The 22983-nt window shown below is 35.0% G+C and overlaps 1 protein-coding gene across 1 annotated transcript in view; it reads left to right on the forward strand.

Annotated features, from left to right (window-relative positions):
• The window catches only part of CHD9 (chromodomain helicase DNA binding protein 9), a 251575-nt gene that overhangs the window by 1701 nt on the left and 226891 nt on the right, over positions 1-22983 (forward strand). The window lies entirely within an intron of this gene.

A 22983-nucleotide genomic window follows, 5' to 3' on the forward strand; every position in this document is an offset into this window, starting at 1 on the left:
TTTGAGTTTGACATTTATCAGATTGCAAGAGAGAGATTTTTCTCTACAAAATAAGAATTGTCCTTTAAAAATGTTATATTCATGCAGGGGTCCTCAAACTTTTTACATAGAGAGCCAGTTCACTGTCCCTCAGACTGTTGGAGGGCCGGACTATAGTAAAAACAAAAACTTTTTTTTGTGGGCCTTTAAATAAAGAAACTTCATAGCCCTGGGTGAGGGGGATAAACGTTCTCAGCTGCTGCATCTGGCCCGTGGGCCGTAGTTTGAGGACCCCTGAAAGGTATTCGTTTGGGCTATTGAATGGGCCCAGAACACATGGGTTTCCAGGCATATTTGCCAAAGTAAATAAAGAATATTATCCTTAACTACATCATGGCCTACAGGAAAGGTTGTGCCAAATGGTAGATTCACTTTCACACACCCCTGATGTGACCAGTTAAGATTTTTCTTTATAATTTTATTCAAAAATTTTTATTCAAATCTGTGGATGGATGATATTGTTGAGATGAAAATTACAGATCATAAAGTCACATTTTAGAGCTAGAGAGGATTCTTCCATGTTGTCTAGTATAATCTCTCCATTTTACAGATGAGGAGGAAATAGGTCCAGAGAAAGGAAATGACTTTTTCACAGAATTAGAATCCAAGGATATCAGAATCATTAGCAAACTCAGTGGCCACCTGGGTCAACCCTGCACAAAAAAAGAGTTCTTTATATTACATATTTAACGAGTGGCCTTTCAACTTTTTCTTGAAGACCTCTAGTGAAGGAAAGCCCACAACTGCCCTAGGCAGTCTACTGGACTTTGGGATACCTCTGTTATATAGTGTTTCCTTGAAGTATATCTAAATTTATCTTTATGTAGTTCTACTCATTGCTCCTCAGGGTTCTGCTATTACATACCCAAAAAGAACAAGTCTTCAGATATTTAGTCATGGATCATAGGCTTTCTCAATCTTATCCCCAGTTTCTTTACTTGGACTCAAGACCCTTTACTATTCTGGTTGCTTTCCTTCAGATGTTCAATTCAGTTCTATTAAATTGTGAGCTCCCTGAGGCAGTCTTTTGTCACTTTTTATATATCCAAGGCTAAGCACAGTACTTGGTATATAGAAAGCATTTAATAAATGCTTATTGACTAATTCATTGGCTATTCTCCAATTCGGCATTATCTCTCCTAAACTGGAGCCCACAGAGCTAAACACAATAATCCAGAAATGGCCTAACTCAGTTCCAATAGACTTGAGGTGGAAAATGCCATCCACATCTGGAGAGAAAACTATGGGTAGTGAAGGGGGCTTTCAGTGAAGCATACTATTTTCATCTTTTTTGTTTGTTTGCTTTTTCATTCTCCTGGTTTTTGTCTTTTGTTCTGATTTTTCTTTTACAACATGACTAATATGGAGATATATTTAAGATGATTGTATAGATATCAAATTGCTTGCTTTATGGGGGGAGGGAGGAGGTAAAGGAGACAAAGAAAAAATTTGGAATTCAAAATCTTACAAAAATAAATTCAACTATTTTTACATGTAATGGGGAAAAATTTTTAAAAACTATTTTACAAAAACAAATACACAATACAACAACAAAAAAATGGTCAAAGGCAGAATTCAGCAAGGTTATAGTCATATTGATTCAAATCAACAATCTTTTATTAAGTGTCTAACATAAGCTGGGCACTGTGCTAACTCTTCATTATTGAAAGCTGTGTTTTTCTTAATAGAACCTAAAATTGCACTTACTTTTTTCTTTTTGGTCATTGTATTACACTGTTGACTTACTATTGGATTTGCAGTGGGTTTGTTTGTTTGTTTTTTGAAGCAGTTTAACCATGCTTTTCCACATCTTGTATTTGTCAAGTCAATTTTTTCAATTCAGATTTAAGGTGTTAAATTTATAACAATTAGATTTCATTTTATTAATAGCTAGAATTTATGTAGCACTTTAAGGCTTGCAAAGCACTGTATATGTTATTTCCGTTGATTCACACAACAATCCTATAAGATTAATGCTATTTTATCTACATTTTACATAAGAGAAAACTGAGTTTGAGAAAGGTTAGGTGATATGCCCATGTATGACTACATAGTTAGTAAATGTCTGAGGCAAGATTTGAATTTGGGTCTTCCTGATTGTCCAAGTCCAACACTCTTACCCATACTGGACCATAATGTTCTAGAAAGTAATGCACCTAGATTTTGAACCTTATATTTACATCCACATCCAATACTCTTTCCATTATTCCATGCCACCTAATTCAAAGTACTACTATTAATAATAATAACAATGGTTTATACTTTTTCTTTGCCTTACAAATTTCTACCTTCTCTATCATTTCCATCTCAAGGTTGGGAAATATGGCTTAAGCTAAGGTTTAAATCCCAAGTCTTCTGATCTACACAGAGTAGTTAAGCAAATTGTGTGGAGGCAGTTTGTGCAAAAAGCACTGAATTTGGACTCAAGAAACCTAAATTAAAATCTGCCACTTAATGGCTCTGTACCTCAGTTTGTTTATTTGGAAGACAATGGGGCTAGTCTAGATGAACTTTAAAGTCCTTTTTTGCTCCAAAGCCTTGTATCCTATTTTACCATGCTTATTATTGTTTTTTAAAATCATGTTTATATAACCAGATTGTGATTGGCCATTCTCTTCTCCCAGGAGTGTGCAAAGGAGACATTAAAATATGATGATCATATTGTTGTAATTATCATTCTTATGTTTATGCAAAGGGGAATTTAAAATATTAGGTCATTGCTATTCAGTATTACTTTTTTGTCAAGGAGCTAACTGACCAGTGGATAGAATGCTAGACTGAGTGAGAAATATTTGAGTTTAAATCCAGCCTCAGACACAAACTAACTGACCCTAGGCAAATCACTTAACCATCACCTGCCTCAGTTCACTCCTCTGTAAAATGGAAATAATTATAGCTTCTACCACTCATAATTGTACAAATCTCACAAATGATATAGAGATAATATTTATAAAGTATTTTGCAAACCTTGATACATAAATTCTAGGCGTTATTGTTATTCTGTATCTTGCATATATTATCTTTGTTTTTAAAGTATTTGGGGAAAGAGTGAAGTATGACAAGTGTTTCTTTCATATATTTAACCAACACAAGGGGGAGTTTGTTACTTAGAGATAGACAGACAGAGACAAAGAGAGAGACAGTGAGACAGAAACAGAAAGAGACATACAGAGAGAGAAAGAGAAAGAGAGAACGCACACTTATTAAGTGTTTAAGTGCCTATTATGTGCCAGATCCTAGTATGCAGATTCAAAATTTCACTCCAATAAAAGAAGACAATATATATCAGGGAATGGTGACTAGAGACATTTATTTTGGTTTAGGAAGTCGAAAGGATGGTGAGAAGAACCCTAGGACAATTGTTGAATCAGACCTCTCCAGAAATAATAGTGCTGATTTGATTTTCATGCCCATTGGTTGATCATTCAGTCAGTCAGTTAGTATTTATTAATCACATATTATTCAACCAGTATCCTAGGACTGGTAATACAAATACCAAGAATGAAATAATCCCTATTCTCAGAGATTTTACTTTTCAATGGAAGGGGAGAGGTAAAGAAGGATGGTAGTTGTCCTTTATTCTCAAAGTGATGACATCACTATGTTAGGGTCAAGGTTACTGTGTGTGTGTGACTATGACTAATCATATCAATATGACCTTGGAAGGCTCTACCACAGGTCAGGCACTAATAGTCCATGAAGAAGGATAAGTACATATATAAGTATACAGAATAACTAGAGAATAAATACAAATAGGTGAAAGGTAGTTAAATGAAAAGAATTATTAATAGGAAGTACTAGAAATTGGGAGCCAGGAAAGGCTTCATGTGGGAGGTGGTGCTTGAATGACATCTTGGAGGAAGGGAATCTATGAGGCGGGTAGAGGTGAAGAGGGAGTTTATTTCAGATATGGGGCATAGCCAGTGCAAAAATATGGAGAGTAGAGACAGAGTATACTGTGCGAAGAACAGAGAGAAAGCCAATTTGGCTGGTAGACAGAATGTGTGAGAGGGAGTAAACTTTCCAGCAAAGCTGGAAAGATAGGCTGGGACCAAGTCATAAAGGACTTTAAAAGCTAGACAGAGAAGTATATACTTTATCCTAAAGGTAATAGGGAATTTTGTCAGCTATAAAGAAAATGAACTACAGTGGGAAGAAACAAAGCAGAAAGACAAATTCGGAAGTCATAGTAATAGTCCTGAACTGAAAAGGAGGAAGTGAATAGAGAGAAGGGATTTTTGAGAGAGGATCTCCAATCTCTGAGAAGAGGCCTGGTACCTTTCACTCAATGATGAACATTCTGACACTTAATCATAGCTGTCATTCAGTAATTATGAACCCCTGTAGGTCATTATCAAAAACCTATTTCCAATTACCAGTTCCTGATTCGTTATTTCCATACCTCTCAATCCTCTCACACTGACGTCACAACCAAATACCATTCACTCCTCCTGTGTCCTGTGGAATGCTTGTTCTGTAGCCAACAAACTTTCCTTCGTCCTAAGTTCATTTCTCACTTCTTTCATCTTCTAACAATCAGTGAAACCTGGCTCCCTCCAATGACACAACCTCTGGCTACCCTTTCCCATAGTGGCTGCATCTTCATTCATTAATTTCCCCTTGACTCACTGTTTGAGGTCAGAGAGTATATCCCCACCACACACACACCTTCATCACTCAGTAACTGCTCCTTTGAGCGAGCTTCATGCTTGTTATATCCATCATCCAATCAAAATCTTGGTAACTTCTGTTTACAGACCTCCCTTCCTCACTGAGTTCAGTACCTGGCTCACAATTTTTTCTTTTTTTCCTAACTCCTGCCCTAACTCTAGGGGACTTCAGTGTATTTGCTGATTCTCCTTCAGATAGCTTAATTAGTCATTTCTTATTTCGTATGATCTATTCTTCTACCTTACCGCAGCCCCATCATAAATGTACTGCCTCCATATTACAGAATTACAAAGTCCCTTGATCTGATCATAACTTATTGACTCTTCCTCTGCTTTCCTTACCAAACCTTGCTTGTTCTCTATATCACAACCTTTCATCTCTTAACCCCTCAGTTTTCTCCCATGTCATGTCCCCTACACTATTCATTCTCGCCTTTTGTACCCATTTTACTGCTCTGGTGATCAATTTCAACTCTACACTGTTTTCTCCACTTCTTGGTCTCCTTATTGCATCATTGATCTCTGCCAAGATTTAGCCTTGGATGACTCCCACTATATTACTTTCACTCCTACAGGTGTTGCCCAATGTAGGTGAAGAAAAATCATACAGTTCCAATTTTACACAACCTTAACTGGAGCCCTCACTGCTGCTAGGCAGTCTTTCTGCACAATTAACTCATTAACTCCACAGCTGTACTTTCAAAACTTTTTTTTTAATCTCTCTTCAAACCTCCCATTCTTCCTCTTCTCCCCATTCTCAATTAGGAACCTTCCTTCATATTTTACAGAAAAAAAATAAGAATATTCTCTGTGAGTTCCTTCTCCCCTCTTTATTTTTTGTCATTCATAAATGGCTTCTGCCACTCTCTCCCTCTTTACTCTTGACTCACATGAAGAGGTGACCTTACTCTTTACCAAGACCCACTCCTCCACTTGCAAAATTGTTCTCATTTTGTCCCATTGTCTTCAACAGATTGTCCCCTTTGTCATCCCTCTTATCTTCAAATTCTTCCTCTTTACTAGATCCTTCCGTATGGCTTACAAATATACCCATATCTCCATCATTTAAAAAAAAAAATCACTTAATCCTGTCATCTTAACTAATTATCATACTACATCTCTTCTGCCTTTTGGAGCCAAACTCCTCTCATACACAAGTTCCACCATATCAGGTTCTTGTCATTCAGTAAATTCTTATAGCTCCCTATTCCTTCCAGTATCATTTATATCCCCTATTTGGCATTCAAAGCTCTTCATTATCTAGTCCCCACCTCTACTTCTTTCCCTGCTGTGTACTCTTCTATCCGAGACAATGGCCACCTTGCTGTTCCTTGAACAAGAAGCCCCATGCTTGGAAAGCTCTCCATCCTCATCTTCATCTGCTGGCTTCTCTCACTTCCTACAAGTCCCAACTAGAGTTCCATTTACCACTACTAATTCTAGTGACTTCTTTTACTTCTTTCCTATTTTTCCTACATATAGTTTGTACATATCTATTTGCCTATTGAGTTGTATGCTTCTTGAGGTCAGGATTTGCCCTTTGCCTCTTTTTGTATCCCTAGCACTTAGCACAATGCATGGAATATAGTAGGCTATTAATAATTTTTTATTGACCAACTGTTAGTGAAGGTAAAAATGATAAGATTCACTTTGTGAAGTAAGGGACAATGAAGATCTCTAGGATAATGTTGAGATTACAAACCTGAGATTAGAGAATGTTACTGAAGCATTCATGGAGATAGCTAAATGGAAAGTGTGATGGGTCTGAATAGACTTAAAAGGGAAAACTCCTATCAGGAGCCCAGGGCTCCATAACAGGAGCCAAAGTGCCAGGTGGGAGGCTTGAAGTGAAGGGAGGGAGCACAGCAAGAACAAAGAGAGTAAAATGTAAAATGATAAAATGTAAAAAGAAAATTGCCAATGTTTAAAACCAGTTTCATGGCATACAAAATGGTAGTATTTACATGTGGCCCTTGGTGTATATATATGTGTGTGTGTGTGTGTGTGTATAGCCCAACTTAAACTGTGATTCTTGACTTTTTATATATATATATCCCAACTTAAACTGTGATTCTTGACTTCATATGGGTTCTTGTACCTGAATGTGGGGGTTGCAAAATTATGATTTATTATCAGCAAATGTTTGATTTGTATACCTATTTTACATATTTATGTACCTGGGGTTGCATAAAAATTTCTCTGGCTAAAAAAGGGTCTCGAATGCAAAAGTTTAAGAAGCCCTGTGCAATAGGAGCCAACTAAAACACATACTCACATAGGCATGGTTTGTCCTTGGCATTTCCATTCATTTGATAACCTTTCTAGCTGTGAGTACCTAGCCATCTTATCAGTGCTTCCAGACCCAATACTCTAGCTTCTTTGGCCTACTTCAGCCTTTTTCTTTTCCTTCTCAGGCTAAAAACTTAGTCTTCTCTATTTAAAAGAAGCTTGTAAAATGCTATCAGCTTTGAAAGAGATGAGACTTGTGGCCTTGCCTAGAAGATCTTACCATATAGACCAAGGCTTCTTAAATTTTTTCCCACTTGCAACTCCTTTTTGCCTGAGAGATTTTTATGCAACTCCAGGTATATAGGTATATAAAATAGTTATACAAATCAAACATTTACTGATAATAAATCGTAAAGAAATTTATTTTAAAGCAGTCATTTGATATACATATCATCTTACTATTTATTAATGATGAAAGCAAATTTGCATACTGATGAGATAGACAGACTTGTTTAATTTTACATAAAGAATTAAATCTTATAATTGTATAAATATGTATACATATATTGCATTTAATATATACTTTAACATATTTAACATGTATTGGTCTGCCTGCCATCCAGGGAAGGGGGTAGGAGGAAGAGGGTAAAAGCTGCAACAGAAGTTTTTGCAAGGGTCAATGATGAAAAATTTCCCATGCATATGTCTTGTAAATAAAAAGCTATAATAAAAAAAGGAATTAAATCTTAGTGGAATATTTGATATCTCAAAAGGTATCAATAGTAAACTTGCCAAATTTTTCATAACTTCCACATTTAAATGATCCCATAGGGGTTGTGACAAAACTGTTCAAGAAATTTTGATATAGACAACATGCTCACATTTATAGATCTCTCTCTCACATATATATTTATGAGTATAGAATTTTAGAACTAGAAGAGACTTTAGAGATCATTTAATTTAATCTCATTTTACAAATTAGGAAACTGAGAATGGGAGAGATGAAGTAACTAGTAAGAGTCAGAGCTCCAATTATCAATTAAATGACATAAGTGCTTATTACTGCCACATTTTATGTTAGGAACTGTAGATAGAAAAACAGAAAATGAGATAGCCTTTTCCCTCAAGGAGCTTACATCACACATACATCACAAACCCAATAACATGTACAATTTAAGTAAATACAAAATACATACTCAGATTTTAGGATTTAGAGCTGAAAGGTACTTTAGCGATTTCTCTAATTTCAAGTATGTAAAAATGGAGTTTGAGAGATAAGAAGATTGTAGGTATAAAAATAAAAGAGATATAAGAAGTTATCTAATGCAACTTCCTACTTTGCATGTGAGGAAACTGAGGCACAGGAAGAAGATAAGGACTACTCTTTCTTTTCCTGGTATCTTTGAATTCTCCTACATGGCTTAACACTATACCTTACCTTGCACTGGTTTATTAAAATATTTATTGAATGAATGAAGAGAAGTGAAGGAGGAGGAGGTGTCATTAAAAAGGGGGACTTCTATGATTTGGCAATTTTGCCAGGGCAAACCTTGCTCTTTGATCAAAAGATCCTGGTGGCCTGAAGAAAATAGGGACAAGTTCTAGAACCTGTTATTTAGTAATGTTAAAAGTTACATCCTGGAATCACCTTTATCTCTATGTGAAGAATAGCTACAGTTGAATGTCCTTTAAATCTTAAAGGCCTCTTATCTGCTTGTATTTGAGCTATTATCTCCTCACCTCAAGATTAAATCAGCTGTGGCCATAATGACTAAGGCTGATAAGAGAGTCTTTAAAGTTTAAATAGTTCCCTGTGAAATCTAGGTGATTTTCCCCTCTGCTGGGGAAAGCTTTGTGGAGAATTGAAGCAGAGGATGGGGGAGGGGAACTCTCAAAGGAAAAGGACTTTGGGGTGGCTGGGGTGTAAATATTTAAAAATCTAATCTCATTTGACCATTGTCCCTCCAATTGTATCATAAGATACTTTCCTTCATTGTGTATTATCTGAATTACATCAATTAAGCACCTAATCTGCATGATCCATTTCAAACTTTTGTATACTGGTTCCATAGTGATGCTATATTGAGAAATAGTGTCACTCATAAACATTTTGGTCAATGAACAAGTATTTAATAAAAGACCACCTACTTGTTTAACATTTGGTCAGTGTTTAATTGGATTCTTTGTTTTTAATTATTGTATGAATTGGAATTTTTCTTGGTTTACTTAAGGTTTATGATCAGACAAGATCATTCATCTGTTTTTTCTGGTGAAGAAAAATAATGGTTCAAATTGACTTTCTGTATGTCCTTTGGCTTGTTTAGCTTCTTTGTTAATATGTTTTTTTTTTAATTTTTAATTTTTTAACATTAATTTCTTTTTAAATTTTGAGTTCCAAATTCTCTCCTTCCCTAGCATCCTTCATCTATTGAAAAGACAAGCAATATGATATCAATTATACATATGAAATCATGCAAAACATATTTCCATATTAACCATGCTGCAAAAAAAAAAAAAAAATGAGAAACATACTCCAATTTTCACTTAAAGTTCATCAGTTCCCTCTCTGGAGGGAGATAGCATTTTTTCATCATGAATCTTTTTAAATTTTCTTGGATCATATATTGATCAGAGTAGCCAAGAGTTTCCCAGTTGATCATTATTACAACATAGCTGTTACTATGCACAATGATCTCTTGGTTCTTCTCATTTCATTTTCCAGCTCTTACAGGCCTTACCATGTTTTTCTGAAACTACCTTTTAGCACAACAGTAGTCCTTCACAATCTTATTTCCCAATTGATGAGCATTCCTTTGATTTCCATTTCTTTGTCACTACAAAAAGAGATGCTATAAGTATTTTTCTACATATAAGTCCTTTACCTTTTCCTTTGATCTATTTGTAATATGGACTTACAAGATAAATAAGAAGAAATGTTAAGTGATAGAACAGCTTTTGGCCCTCATACACAAATTGCATAGCTTTCCACAGATAACTAAAAATGTAAGGAAGGGAATACTACCTAATAGTATTCTGAAGTGAAGGATTGTTTTATAGGTGAATTTCTAGGTCAAAGAGTATGCACAGTTTTACAGCCCTTTGGGCCTAATTTTAAATTATTCTGCAGAATAGTTGGACCAATTCACTACTCTACTGTTGATTAGCATCATTTTTCTTCATCCCCTCCAGCATTTGTCATTTGTCATAGTTATGAAGTAGTACTTCAGAGTTGTTTTAATTTGCCCTTCTTGAATCAGTGATCAGAATGATTTAGGCTATTTTTATATGATTATGGATAGCTTTGATTTCTTCTTCTGAAAATGTATTGATAGATTTTGGTTTCTAAACGAGTCTGCTATACACTTTCATTTTATGGGTAAGCTCATCCCATTTATGTTTACAGTTATGATTACTAAATGTGTTTTCCCTTCCATCCTATTTTCTTCTGTTCTCTCCCACCTTCTCCCTCCCTGTTTATTTTGCTTATAATCACTGCCTCTCTTAATCTGCTCTCCCTCCTCCCTTTTATCCCCTTCTCCTCTTATTTTCTTAGTGAATAAGTTGCATTTCTTTACACTACTGAGTGTGTATGTATAAAACGTATACATATGCATATGCATATATATGTATATTTCCCTCTTCAAACCAATTCTGATGAGAGTGAGGTTCAAACATTGATTGTTTGAATTATCCATTTCATTTCCCTTCTATTATAAAAGCTTTTTCTTGCATGCTTTTTTATGTGAGAAAATTTTTCCCATTTTATCTTTCCTTTTCCCTTTCTCCTAGTGCATTCCTCTTTCTCAATCCTATACTTTGTTTAGAAATCATTTCAACATAATCAACTTATATTTATTTTCTTCTCTTTCTTTAAACTCATTTTAGCTACCATGATAATGATAAAATTCCTAGGAATTATATGTATCAGCTTTCCATAGAGATTTGTAAGCAGTTTAACTTTATTGAGGTCCTTATGATTACTCTTTCATGTTTACCTTTTTATGCTTCTCTTAAGATTTGTGTTTGAATGTCTCATTTTTTGTTCACCTCTGTTCTTTTCATCAGGAATGCTTGAAAATCTTCTCTTTTGTTAAAAATCCATTTTTCTCTTGAAAGATTATACTCAGTTTTACTGAGTAAGTTATTCTTTGTCTTTCAGAATATCATATTCTAAGTCCTCTATTCCTTTAACTTGGAAGCCACTAAAACTTTTATGATACTAACTGTGGCTTCACAATATTTTAATTATTTCATTCTGACTTATTGACATATTTTCTCTTTCACCTGAAACCTCTGAAGTTTAACTGTAATTCCTAGGAGTTTTTATTTTGGGATCTTTTTCAAGATGTGATTGGTAGATTTTTTTTTCCCCATTTCTATTTTATCCTCTGAATCTAAAATATCGAAGTAGTTTTACTTGATAATTTCTTGAAATTTGATGTCTAGGTTCTTTCTTTGATCATGGCTTTCAAGTACAGATAGCTCTTGCTTTATGTAAATTCACATTATACAAATTTGACTGAATTTTAGGAATTCTCATGAATCTACTTTCAAAAAAGTAATACCCATATTAACTTTACTGGATAGTACTATATTCTTCTTCTTCACTCCTGCCCCTTCCTTAGTTCTGGCTTGAGCTCTAGCAAGAGAGGCTGCCTTACAGCCTTCTTTGTAGTGGCCAGAAACTGGAAACTGAGTGGATGCCCATCAATTGGAGAATGGCTAAATAAATTGTGGTTCATGAATGTTATGGAATATTACTGTTCTGTAAGAAAGGACCAACAGGATGATCTTAGAAAGGCCTGGTGAGACTTACATGAACTGATGCTGAGTGAAATGAGCAGGACTAGGAGATCATTATATACTTCAACAACAATACTATATGATGATCAATTCTGATGGATGTGGTTCTCTTCAACAATAAGATGAACCAAATCAATTCCATTTGTTCAATAATGAATAGAACCAGCTACACCCAGAGAAAGAACTTGGAAATGAATGTAAACCAGAATTCCCAATCCCTCTATTTTTGTCCATCTGCATTTTTGATTTCCTTCACAGGTTAATTGTACACTATTTCAAAGTCCAATTCTTCTTGTGCAGCAAAATAACTGCATGGACATGTATACATATGTTGTATTTAACATATACTTTAACATATTTTAACATGTATTAGTCAACCTGCCATCTGAGTGAGGGAGTTGGGGGGAAAGGAGGGGAAAAATTGGAACAAAAGGTTTTGCAATTGTCAATGCTGAAAAATTACCCATGCATATATCTTGTAAATAAAAAGCTATAATTAAAAAAATAAAACTATCTTTGCATGTATTTGGAAAAGTAGAATACCCTCAAAAACATTAAAATTTAAAATATTGAAGTTTTTTGGTAACAAGGGTCTTGCCTTGTATATCTCCAGATATCTTATGCATAACAGTTGTTTAATGAATATGTATTTTAAAGTGTGGATCACTTTTATGAAATGAGTTCTGGAATATTACCTACTTCCAAATATTTCGTTTATTTACTAATGTGTAAAATACCTTATTTAGAAATTCAATTATGTATGGTAACAGATGAATAGCATTACATTATTAAGTCTTTCTCATTTAAAATTTTAGTGTATACCCTTGGTATATTCATTCCTGATGTAATATCTATCAAACTGAGAACTAAACATTGCATTATACACAGAAATAAATGAATATATTTATCTTAAAAAAGAGAGAGAGAGGATGCTTTAATCCTACTCTGCCCATTTGTCCAAATTTACATAACATAAAAATCACTTTACACAGCGGTCTACAAAATGGTCTACCTACATAAATCAAGAAATATCCAGTAATTCTTAAATTATTTCTCCTTGATTTCCAGATCAGTTGTTTTTTTAAGGATATATTTCACATTTTCTTTTTTTCCCCATGCTTTTGACTTTGCATTATTGTTTCTTGATGTCTCATAAAGCTGTTAGCTTCTACTTAACCAATTCTATTTTTATGGGATTATTTTCTTCAATGAGATTTTAAAAAATAATTTATTTAGTATTTTATTTTTCCTCTGTTACATGCAAAAACAAATTTTAACATTTATTTTTAAAACTTTGAATTCTGGATTCCTTTCCTTCTTCCTCCATTACTCCCTCTCCCCCACCTTCTGCATTAAGAAGGCAAGCCTTTAATATAGGTTATGCAAGTGTCGTCAATGAGATTTTTATACCTCTGTTTCTATTTGGCCACTTTTGTTTTTTAGATGTTATATTTTTCAGTATTTTAAAAAATCTCTTTTATAAAGCTGTTAATTCTCTTCTCATAATTTTCCTCATCAGGAAATTTTCCAATGTTCCCTCTACCATTCTTACAGTTATCTTTAACTTTTCCAAGAATTCTTGTCTAGATTCTTTCTTTCTTTTTTTTTTTTTTTTGATAGTTTGCTGATTTTTCCAGCTTATTTCTTAACTTTGAACTTCTTGTTAATGTTAGGCTCTGTTCACCTGGGGATGGGGAGGCACTGTGCCAAACTTCAGGCTTTTTTCACTCTTCTGTTTTCAGAATTAGTTCTAGGAAACTGCAAGTTCAGTGCTTCCAAGAGCTGTGATTCAAAGAGAGAGAGGTATGATCGCTGGTCCCTTGTAAGCTACAAGCATTAGTGTCTTTCTTGCCTTAGAACTGCAACCTGGACCCCTGATTCCTTTTGACTTACCACCTATCCCCAGTGTTCTCTCTGCTCTAGAATTGTAATACAGGATTGTCTGTGGACAGTACAGTTGCTAGTCAGTGTCAGTTGTACACAGTGCCAGCATGGAATGTCCTAGAATCTCTTTCTGACCAGTTTTCCAACATCCTTATGAACTGATATTTTTGAAACTGCTGTGCTGCAATCGTCATTATTGCTACTGCCGTCTGTGTGGGCACTAAGCTAGATCTCCTGCTAGCCCCTAAGTTTTCTTAGACCAGAAAAATGTTTCATCCTGTGCTTTACTACATTTGTTTTCAAGTAGCATTTTAAAGATGTTTGAAGGGGAATGCTGAGAGAGTTCAGATGGGCTGCCTCTAATCTGCCATCTTGACTTCCTCTTTGTTAATATTTTGAAGAATAAACAAAAATTCTTCTTTTTTAAAAAATGTTTTTTAAATTGCTTTTTTCCCAAGTAAAAATTTCCATTTGTAAGACTGTTAAGTTTGGGATTTGCCCAAGCTTTCAATTTGGATAAGAGGTTGATAAAGTGGAGCTGAGACTCTTCAGGGCTCTACCCTTGAGACCCTTCCTCAAAGAAGACATAAGCTTTTGGAAACTTTTTTATATACCTAGCTTTTGTGAACTTCAGGTTTTCCCTGCTTTGCTGCTCAGCTGCATCTTTTTTTTTTTTTTCTGTCTTAAGAATTTCTCACTTCCTCAGCCAAGTGAAGGAATTTGTTTTTGACTTATTTCCTTTCAAAAAGAGAGTGAGAAAGTGAATACCCTTCGAGCTATCTCAGCTGGGTTGTTCCTTTGGCTTTGAACTTTCAAAGCATTTTTACTAAACTAATGGACCTTCATTTGTGGGTCTCTGGTCTCCTCCCTAGTAGATTACTTTCCTGCAGTGTGCAGACTTCTGAAAAAAAGAATCTAATTTATGGATTTTACTTTGTTACCTTGTGACCATACAACATATAACATTTATCCAGAAGTTATCTGAAATCTAAAAAATATTTACAAATATCTAAGACACTGAAGAGGGCCAGATCTCTAGAGAAATATACTTGAAGCAAGGATACTTACAACAAGGTGTTAAGTCAGTGGAATTGATGAGATGATGGTTCTCCAGTTCACATATATACTTAGTACTTAGTATGGTGATGTAATGGTTCTCTAGTTCACACATTCTCAGTATGTTGTATTGATGTACTTATAATAGGGAATTTAAGGGCTGAGAGAATTGGGAACATAGTAAGTCAGAGTGAACAGACTGTGAAGAAGACAATAAAGACTTTAGATTCTATCCTGACTATCCTCATGGTGAGGATATGGTGACCATCCTGCTGAGACCAAGGCCTGTCCAGAGGATCTCCAGAAAGCTAGCCTGAACATTGCAGATATGACATAAGAGGATCTCAGGACCTAGAGTTGGAAGGATCCAGGATTTAATCTAATCCATCCAGAAGTTTAGGATGTAAAAAGAATATCAGGAGCAAGCCTCACAAAAAGATTTCTAGATGACTTTGCAAATCATTCCCAGGAAGAGCAGCAGGAAAAGCATTCTCAAATCAACTTGGGAAAATTAGTTCATTTCACTTAGGGAGGAGAAATAGACCCTGGGACACAGTGAGATAGATCTACTACAAAAAGGGGAATGCAAAGTGCTCATCTATTGTGTAACAGATGATGGGAGAAAAATAGTCTATATAGCAGCTTCTGATTTCAAATGATTTTTGCTATGTGCTAAGCTTAGTTGTTTCTGTGCTGCCAAGAAGTATATGCTGTTAGCACCTTCTGAATTTTACTACTTAATCAAAATCCTACTTACCCCACCCTAGTTATACTTCTGAACCTACCTACTCATTCAGTTTTACAGGTGAAAGAAATGGCAACTGCAGTTAAGTCTCTTCCAGGGTCACTCAGGTTGTAAGTAGTAAAGCTGGAATTCAAACTTAGGTTGTCTGACTTCAAATTCATTGCTCTTTAAACTCTATCATTGTAAGAACCTGAATGATTGATTGACACTTTGGTTCTGTTCTACACACATCCTTCATTCAATCAGTTTATTAGTGACCCCAAATTAGAGTATCTATTCTTTTGGGAAATTAAAAACGCATGGGGTTGAAAATTGTCTGCAAAGAATAAATTGCCCACCTGGTATTTACTATAATTTATTTTTTAAAATTACCATATTCTTGCTAAATATTATATACTCTGAAAAGCAATGGAAATATCTTTAGGGGTATAGTGTATTGTGAACTAGGAGTAGAATGGTGTCTGAGTTAGCAGTATTATTTCTGGTTTAAAAAAAACACATCAGTTCCATATTCCTCCTTCCACAGAAGACTTTCAAGTCATACTTGACATATTATTCACTTAATCCTTTTTTAAAATGTCTATCAGGGAAGATGACAAACACAATTTTCCTTTGTAAGACATATTAATATCTTATAATTCTTAGATTTAAGAAGTTTTTCCCTAATATCCATTCTGAGATAACAAATGTTAGGAATAGTATTTTAGAATAATATGTAATTTAGATTGGTCCTTTGTGAAATGACCTACTCAGTTCTATGAAGCACCTAGTTATATTTAACATATCTTTCTCCTTCTATCAAAAGATTCTGGTATGAAGTCAATTATAGTATTGCAGAGCTGTAAGGGGCCTGAGAAGTCATCTAGTTTAACCATCCCATTTTATAGATGAGGAAATTGAATTACAAAATGGTAGACTGAGTTGGCCCAGGTTCCATAGTCATGAAATGGCAAAACTGGGATTTGGACCCAAGTCTTATCAAAGCCAGTCTTCTTTTGTTGTCCCATCATTTTTTTTTTTTCATTTTTGTCTAGTTCTTTGTGACCTTCTTTGGGGTTTTCTTGGCAAAGATACTGGAGTGGCTTCTTATTACCTTCTTCAGCTTATTTTATAGATGTGAAAACTGAAGCCAATAGGGTCAGGTGACTTACCTGGGGTCACATAGCTAATAAGCATCTGATTCCAGATTTGAACTCAGAGAACATGAGTATTCTTGACTTCAGGCCCTGTGCTCTATTCACTGCACTTTAAATGTGTTTTGGTGAAAATAAAAATAAAAATAAACACTCTGACAAATGTAGATATAATTCAAAATCTGACTTTATAAGGAAATATGCAAGAGACAAATAGCAGCTCAGCCAGTTATAAAGAGATAGAAGGTTAAAAAGTGCTAAGATTATTATTATAAAAGGAAAAGATAGAAGAAATGCTGGATTTGAAATCAGGAAGCTCTTGAATCACTCATTAGTTGTGTGATCCAAGTAAAGTCACTTAACTTCTTTGGGCCTCAGTTTCCCTGTCTATAAAAGGATAAGTTCTAAGTTCCTGTTAAGTTGCAAATCTATGACTCTATGAAGCTATAAATTATGAACATAGTAAACATTTCCCAACTGCTAAATGTGTAGGTATTGATACTGAATTTTATGAGCTTCTTGAGGGCAGGGACTGTCTCTTATTTTTTGTTGTTGTTAATGATGATGTTGATGTTTTTGTTGTTGTTGTTATATCCAGTGCTTAGCACAGTCTTTCGCACATAATAGATACTTAATAAATGTTTATTTAATTATTGAACAGTGAAAGAGCTGACCTATCAAATGAGATCATTTCTTGGCCTATTTTGTCATTCAAAAACATGATCTGAATTTTTGCCCAACTGTGGCAAAGTTCTATATATAGAACTATTGAAATTATTGAAATAAATCAACAAGTGAACTAAGGAAACATTTCTTCACTGGATTTCTTCTCAAGATTAAATAAGATGGAATGAATTACAGTGAATTAACACAATAAGTTTTAATAGGACAGTTAGGTAGTAAGAGGCTAGAGTGCTGGGCCTAGAGTCAGGGACATTCATGTCCCTGAGTTCAGATCTGGCCTCAGATGCTTACTAGACACTGGGCAAGTCACGTAACTGTTTGCCTCAGTTTCCTCATTTGGCAAATGAGCTGGAGAAGGAAGTGACAACTACCTCAGTATCTTTGCCAAGAAAACTCCAAATAGGATCACAAAGGGTAGGACATAACAGGAACAACAACAAAATTCTAATGTGTTTCAAGGAAAAATTCTGGATTTTACATAAAATGTATTAAGTCCACATTCTTTTTATTAAACAATATTTTATTCTTTCCAATTATATTTAAAGACAAATTTTAACATTTATTTGTTAAAAAAAAAAAAATTGAGTTCCAAATCTCCTCTTTCCCTAAAATGGCAAACAACTTGATATTGATTATATCAATATAAACAGCCATGTAAACATATTTCCATATTAGTCATGTTGTAAAAGAAGAAAAATCATTTAAAAAGTGAAAATTATATGCTTCAACTTGCATTCGGACATGAATATTTTCCGTCATGATCCTTTAAAACTGTCTTGGATCACGGTATTACTGAGAATAGCTAAATCACTTATAGTTGATCATTATACGATATTGCTGTTACTGTGTGGTGTTCTTCTGGTTTTACTTTCTTCATTTTGCAACAATTCATGTTGCAGTCTTTCCAGGCTTTTCTTAAAATCTGCCTGCTCGTCATTTCTTTTAGGACAATAATATTCCATTATATTCACATACCATAACTTGTTTAGATATTCTGGTATTCCCTCAACTTCCAATTTTTTGCCATCACAAAGAGAGCTGCTGTAAATATTTTTGAACAAGTAGGTTCTTTTTTTCTTTTTTTAAAAAGTGTGTGTGTGTCTATCTATTTTTGTAATTCAGACTTAGTAGATAGGCCCACATTCTTTTTCCTCAGCCCCTCCTTATAAGTATCACAACCCTTGTTTCATAGAAGGTAAAAATATAGGCAGACCTGACTTTAAACAAATCTCTTTGCATTTGTAAATTCTGTTTTATGCAAAAGTTAAAATTAACTTGTTTGCTCAAGGACAAGAACCTTATTTATCATAAAATTTCTTAAAATAGATTCCCCTTATATATTCAAAAATAGTATTCATAAGATTTAGAGCTGAAAGGGAGCATAAAAGTCTAACTGTTTCATTTTACAGGTGAGGAAACAGACACAGAGAGGTTAAATTACTTGATCAAGGTCATACAACTAAAACTATCAGAATGGAATTTGAAATTCTTCCTGATTTAACTCCAGTGTCTAATCCACTATATTTATTTTGCGTATTTAACACATTTATTAAGCACTTATTGCGATTTTAGGCATTATATTAAAGTAATCTGGGACTAAAAAGAAAGACAATTGTTGGTTACACCCAAATAGTGTACCTTCTAACAAAGAAGACAACTTGTAAATATCCAAGTACATACAGTATGTAGAGATACAATATCTCTAGAGGGAAAGCATTAATAGCTAGGGACACTGGAAAAGGCCTCTTACAGAAAGTAGGATGTGAGATGAGAAAGGAAGGGAGTCAGGAAAACCAAAAGATAGAGGTGAGGGAGCATAATAGTCCAGGAATGAGTGATGAACTCTGCAAAACTATGGAGGCAGAAGATAGAATATCATGTGTGAGAAACTGCAAGTTTAAGGTCAGTGTAGTTGCAAAGAGTGCATGAAAGGAAATAAAATGTGAGAAGACTGAAAAAGTAGAAAGAGCCCAAGAAAGAGGAAAGAACTTCCTTCAACAAAAAACTTTATATTTGAATCCAGAAGTAAGAAAGAGCCATAGGGGCTCATTGAGCAGTCAGAGGACATACTTAGATTTATGTTTTAGAAAAGTCATCTTGGCAGCTGTTTGAAGAATGAATTGAAGTGGAAAGTGACTTGAAGCAGGGAAACTAGTTAGAAGGCTATTGAAGCAGTACAGGTGAGAAGTAATGAAAGACTGGACTGATGTTGTGACAGTGTAAGTGAAGAAAAGGGACATATCTCAGAGATGTTGTGAAGGTAGAAATGATAAGTTTTGAAAAGAGATTGACTATATGGGGTTAATGAGAATGTGGGATAAAGCAGGACACCAAATGAAATTGCGAATACATCCAACCATTCTGGAGAGTAATTTGGAACTATACTCAAAAAGTTATCAAACTGTGCATCCAGCAGTATTACTACTGGGCTTATATCCCAAAGAGATCTTAAAGAAGGGAAAGGGACCTGTATGTGCAAGAATGTTTGTGGCAGCCCTCTGCCCACATTCTTTTTCCTCAGCCCCTCCTTATAAGTATCACAGTCCTTGTTTCATAGAAGGTAAAAATACAGGCAGACCTGACTTTAAACAAATCTCTTTGCATTTGAAAATTCTGTTTTATGCAAAAGTTAAAATTAACTTGTTTGCTCAAGGACAAGAACCTTATTTATCATAAGATTTCTTAAAATAGATTCCCCTTATATTGATTGGCACTCGAGGCCAAGAAACTGGAAACTGAGGGAAGCCCATCAATTGGAGAATGGCTGAATAAATTGTGGTATATGAATATTATGGAATATTATTTTTTGGTAAGAAATGACCAACAGGATGAATACAGAGAGACCTGGAGAGACTTACACGAACGCATGCTGAGTGAAATGAGCAGGGCCAGAAGATCATTATGTACTTCAACAACAATACTATATGATGATCAATTCTGATGGACCTGGCCATCCTCAACAATGAGATGAACCAAATCAGTTCCAAGGGAGCAGAAATGAACTGAACCAGCTACGCCCAGCAAAAGAACTCTGGGAGATGACTAAGAACCATTACATTGAATTCCCAGTCCCCATATTTTTGCCTGCCTGCATTTTGGATTTCCTTCACAGGCTAATTGTACAACATATCAGAGTCCGATTATTTTTGTACAGCAAAATAATAATTTGGTCATGTATATTTATTGTGTATCTAATTTATACTTTAATATATTTAACATCTACTGGTCATCCTGACATCTAGGGAGGGGGTGGGAAGAAGGAGGGGAAAAATTGGAACAAGAGGTTTGGCAATTGTCAATGCTATAAAATTACCCATGCATATAACTTGTAAATAAAAAGCTATTAAAAAAAAAAAGGACACCAAAGTTGCAAATATGGGTGACTAGAAGGATAATGGTGCCTTTGATATTTGCAAGGAATATTGGTTGGATTTGGGGGGAAAGATAATGTGTTTTTTCATCTTGTCGAAATTGAGATAGCTAGAGGATATCCAGTTTGAAATGTTTATGAGACAGTAAGTGATGTATGACTGAACCTTAGGAAAGAAACTAGGGCCATTTATATAGTTCTAGGAATAATCTGCATAGAGATAATAATTGAACTTATGTGAACTTATGATATTACCAAGTAAGAGAGAGAAAATTGTGGATCAGTATGGAGCCTGTGGTGATCCAGTAAAGGAGGCAAAGAAGAATAAAGGAGGCAGAAGAAGAATCTACAGAGAATTGTGTCCGGAAAACTTAGAAAAGAGAGAGCATATGGGTGGGAAGCAGGAGAATTGGTCAACAGATCAAATGCCACAGAGAGGTGAAGAACAAAGATTGAAAAAAGATCATTGGATTTGAAAATCAAGAGCTCATTGGAAACGGCACAGAACTGTTTTCTTTGAATGACAAGGTTGGAAGACAATGTGCATGCAGAAGGTTTGAGAAAAGAGTATAGTATAGATGTATACTATAGATGGAATATATATAGAAGTATATGTATAGATAAAAGTATAGATGGCTTTTTAGCTTAGAAGCGAATAGGTTGATAGTGGGGTGGTAGGTTCTCCTGAGGGCCTTCTAAGGATGAGGAAGACTTGGACATGTTGGTAGGAAATGGAAAGAAATGATAAATAGAAGATACTGAAGAATGGAAGCAGTCTGCTGAAAGAGATTGGAAGGCTTGAGATCAAGAGAGTGGTTAGTTTTACAAAGGACAAAAGGCACCTTTTTCATCAGAGATTATAGTAAGGGAAGAAATTAGTGGAGAATTATGTCAGGGAGTTGTGAGACCAGAAGAGGAGATGAAGGAATGTTTGGAAGGAACATATTATGTATATAATGGTAGAAATATAGGACATTGAGTTGGAAGTGACATTAGAGATAAATTTGTCTTAAGAACTCTCATTTTATAAATTTGTAAACAGGTTCAGAAGGTTTAAATGACTTGCTCAAAGACCTATACCTAATAAATATCAAAGCATGAAGTAAACCCAGCTCTTCAGATTCCTAATACTCTTTTATTTTTCAGCCATATCATCCAGTATATGTGTAAAAAACAAAATAAATCCCATAAACGATTGCCATATAGGAGCATGAATAACCTCAAAGGTGCTATAAATGCTATCTAGTATCATAATTTTAGGGCAGCCAGATGGCATAGTGGAGAGAAAGTCAGCCTGTTCAAACCTGGCCTAAGATAATTCAAACCTGGCCTTAGATACCTTCTAGCTCAGTGACTCTGGGCAAGTCATTTAACTCTGTTTCAGTTTCTTCATCATGAATTGGAGAAGGAAAAGGCAAACCACTTCTATATGTCTGCCAAGAAAACCCCAAATGGGGTCACAGAGAGTCAGCCATGACCAAAATGACTCAAGAACAATAATAATTATCAACATAAAAAGAGTGGAGCAACTGGAGCTTTGTGCCACTACCATCCCAAGGGTGATACTTCCCTGTATCCTGTGGCCCTCTACTTCATTCTTACACTGTTGGTTACTATCCCATATGGCAGGGGTTGGGAACCTTTTTTTCTGCCAAGGGCTATTTGAATATTTCTAATATCATTTGCAGGCCATACAAAACTATCAATTTATTGAATTCAAGAGGGAGATTATTGTATCTTAATTTCAGCTCATCCTTGCCTGCAATTGTCTTAGCAAATGATTTCACAGGGCAGACATTCCTCATCCCTGCCATATGGGATTACATGACTGAATGTAGGAATCATGAAATTATGATTTATTATCAATTGATTTGTGATTTATATACCTATATACTGAGGATCATGTAAAAATTTCTTGGATGAAAAAAGATCTCAAGTAGAAAAGATTTAAGAAACTCTGATCTACTAGCCCATATTGGGTAGCATATGTCCCTGTTCCTTTCCTTGGCCTCGAGTGCCAGTTCTAGGCTTCCATTCCCACAGAACTCTCCTCTCCAGACCCACTTTCTCAATTACAATATCTTTTTTGCCTCTTTTCATTGGTTAGGGACCATTGACTGTGGCACAGTGGTAAAGGTAAAACTGAGGAATGTTTACCCAATTATGGCTCTGGCAGCTTCCCAAACACTTTGCTTACCAAAAGTAAGTCATGAAATAAACTTTCTTGATGTTCTTGAAGATAATAAACAACTGTTTATCTGACATAGTTTTTGGTTTAGGCAAAACAGCTCAGTGGATAGCTTGTTAGAACTTGTTATTGTTCAATTGCTTCAGTTGTTTCCCACTTTTTGTCACCCTATTTGGGTTTGT

Source organism: Antechinus flavipes, chromosome 2, assembly GCF_016432865.1.
Source record: "Antechinus flavipes isolate AdamAnt ecotype Samford, QLD, Australia chromosome 2, AdamAnt_v2, whole genome shotgun sequence".
Taxonomy (NCBI): Eukaryota; Metazoa; Chordata; class Mammalia; order Dasyuromorphia; family Dasyuridae; genus Antechinus; species Antechinus flavipes.